We start from the raw sequence: 3,128 nt of genomic DNA on the forward strand, positions 1-3,128 counted from the left end.
AGGCAAAAAAAAAAAAAAAGAAAGAAAGAAAGAAAGAAAGAAAGAAAGAAAGAAAGAAAGAAAGAAAGAAAGAAAGAAAGAAAGAAAGAAAGAAAGAAAGAAAGAAAGAAAGAAAAAGAGAGGATGGAGCCTCTATGGATGCCAAGATGGAAGAGTAAAGGCAGAACATGCCTGAGCTCTCCCCACCACCAAATCTTTTAAAAATGACTCTAAACAAATCCGAGAGCAGCAGAATAGACAAAAAGAGAGAGTGAAACAAATTTCCAGCCCAAGACAACCTGGAAGACAGACAGGAAAGGTTTGCTGCATCAGGCTGAGAGAGGAGAGTCCAGTACAGTGAGGGCCATGCCAGCACATACCGACAGGAGTCGGGGGACTGAATCCCTGGCAGCAGTGGCAGTTTCCAGAATTCTTAGCCCACAGATGCCAAAGACAATTTAGAAGGTCAGCGGGAAAGGTCTGTCGGACCTGGGTCCAACCTGAGGGAGGAGCACAATCCAGCACAGGTCACACTAGCACCAACAGAATCGATGGCAGCAGCTTCTAGAGCCCTCCAGCCCACAGACTTAAGTTAGGAATCGAGCAACTGGTCAGAAAGAGATTACAGGGCTCTGTTTACTAGTGCTGAGGGAGGACTCTGTTGCTTTGCCCATACGTGGACCCAGGTGTCTGCCCTGGGGTGAAGGAGAGCACTAGCATAGCAGAGCTTGTGGCAGTAGTGGAGAGCGGACCCTCCTCAGTTCCACTCACAGACCAGAGGCCAGGAGAGGAGTGAATACCCCACCCCGGAAGAACCGAAAACTTATAGGTCCCCTGCACAAAACCCCCTCCACACTGGAAGCAGACCCTACCTTAACAAAGAGTTTAAAAGTCAAGTAACTGGCTGGGAAAGTGAGCAAAGAGCAGGAAAAAAAAAATCAGACTATAGAATCTTAACTTTGGTGGCAAAGTTGATCAAAACACACAGTCAGAAAAAGACAAGAAAGCCAAAGCTTCTACATCCAAAGCCTCCAAGAAAAACATGAATTGGTCCCAGGCCATGGAAGAGCTCAAAAAGGATTCTGAGAAGTAAGAAAAGTAGAAGAAAAATTGGGAAGAGAAATGAGAGTGATACAAGAAAATCATGAAAAACAAGTCAACAGCTTGCTAAAGGAGAGCCAAAAAAATACTGAAGAAAATAATACCTTAAAAACAGACTAACCCAAATGGCAAAAAAGGTCAAAAAGCCAATAAGGAGAAGAATGCCTTAAAAAGTAGAATTGGTCAAATGGAAAAGGAAGTACAAAAGCTCACTAAAGAAAATCATTCCTTAAAAATTAGAATGGAGCAAATGGAAGCTAATGACTCTATGAGAAATCAAGAAATTATAAAACAAAACCAAAAGAATGAAAAAAATAGAAACAATGTGAACTATCCCATTGGAAAAACAACTCACCTGGAAAACAGATCCAGGAGAGATCATTTAAAAATTATTGGACTACCTGAAAGCCATGATCAAAAAGAGAGCCTAGACATCATCTTTCAAGAAATTATCAAGGAAAACTGCCCTGATATCCTGGAACCAGAGAGTAAAATAGCAATGGAATGAATCCACCAATCACCTCCTGAAAGAGATCCCCAAAGGAAAACTGCCAGGAATATTATAGCCAAATTCCAGAGTTCTCAGGTCAAGGAGAAAATATTGCAAGCAAAATATTGCAACTGTGGAAATACAATAAGGATAACACAAGATTTAGCAGCTTCTAGATTAAGGGATCAGAGGGCTTAGAATATGATATTCCAAAGGTCAAAGGAGCTATGATTAAAACCAAGAATAACCTACCAAGCAAAACTGAGTGTAATCAATGCGGGGGAGGGGGATTGATATTCAATGACAAAGAGGAATTTAATGCATTCTTAAGAAAAAACCAGAGCTAAATAGAAAAGGTGACTTTCAAATACAAGACTCAAGAGAAGCATGAAAAGGTAAATAGGAAAGAGAAATCATAAGGGACTTTAAATTAAAGTTAAATTGTCTACATTCCTACATGGAAAGATATGTGTAACTCATAAGACATTTCTCATAATTGAAGTAGGTAGAAGCAGTATATATAGACAGAAGGCACACATGTGCATTAAATATGAAGGAATGATATCTAAAAAATAAAATTAAGGGATGAGAGAGGAATGTACTGGGAGAAAGAGAAAGGGAGATGTAGAATGGGGTAAATTATCTCACATAAAAGAGGGAAGGAAAAGGTTTTGCAGTGGAGGGAAAGAGGGGGGAGGCAAGAGGGAATGAGTGAACCTTATTCTCATCAAAACTGGCTTCACAAGGGAATAACGGACACACTCAATTGGGTATAGAAATCTATCTTACCCTACAGGAAAGTAGGGGGGAAGGTGATTAAAAAAGGGGGGGAAGGGATAGAAGGCAGGGCAGATTGGGGGAGGGGGTAATCAGAAGCAAACACTCTTGAGGAACAAGGTAATAGAAGAGAAGAGAATAAACAGGGGGCAGGACAGGATGAAGGGAAATATAGTTAAGTCTTTTACAACATGACTCCTATAAAAGTGTTTTGCATGGCTACACGGGTATAACTTATATTGAATTGTTTGCCTTCTCAATGGGGGTGAAGGGGGAGGGAGGGAGGGAGAGAATCTGGAACTCAGTTTTAAAAATGAATATTAAAAATTGTTTTTTAATCATTCTCTAATGCTCTAACACTGTATACCTAAGGAGATATTTTAAAATAAACATTTGAGACAATTACAAAGTCGTTTTTTTGCATGAAACTAGGCAAAAAAATAAAATACCAAAATTTAAAATTTAAAAAAGAACCTTAGATTTTTATTCCATTGCACTTTTTTTACATGAAGAACTGTAATATCCTAAATTAAAGGGCTTTAACTTAGAGCCATACGAGTATAACTCTTTAATTCATATTTCCTCACGTTAGTCCTATTGAGATATTATACACACAGGCTCACACACACATATACAAAACTGCATCTCAAATTTTTCACATTTACAATAGAATTCAATGATTGTTTCACTAGATAAAATCACTCCACTAACATTTCTAAGGGAGGATTCAATGAACACACACACACACACACACACACACACACACACACACACACACACA

At 39.0% G+C, this 3,128-nt stretch overlaps 1 protein-coding gene across 1 annotated transcript in view; it reads right to left on the minus strand.

The window, feature by feature from the left end:
- Nucleotides 1–3,128, minus strand: part of APLP2 (amyloid beta precursor like protein 2) — a 91,168-nt gene that overhangs the window by 37,154 nt on the left and 50,886 nt on the right. The gene's annotated exons all lie outside the window — the stretch shown is intronic.

Source organism: Vombatus ursinus, unplaced genomic scaffold, assembly GCF_900497805.2.
Source record: "Vombatus ursinus unplaced genomic scaffold, bare-nosed wombat genome assembly UNPS02014813.1, whole genome shotgun sequence".
Taxonomy (NCBI): Eukaryota; Metazoa; Chordata; class Mammalia; order Diprotodontia; family Vombatidae; genus Vombatus; species Vombatus ursinus.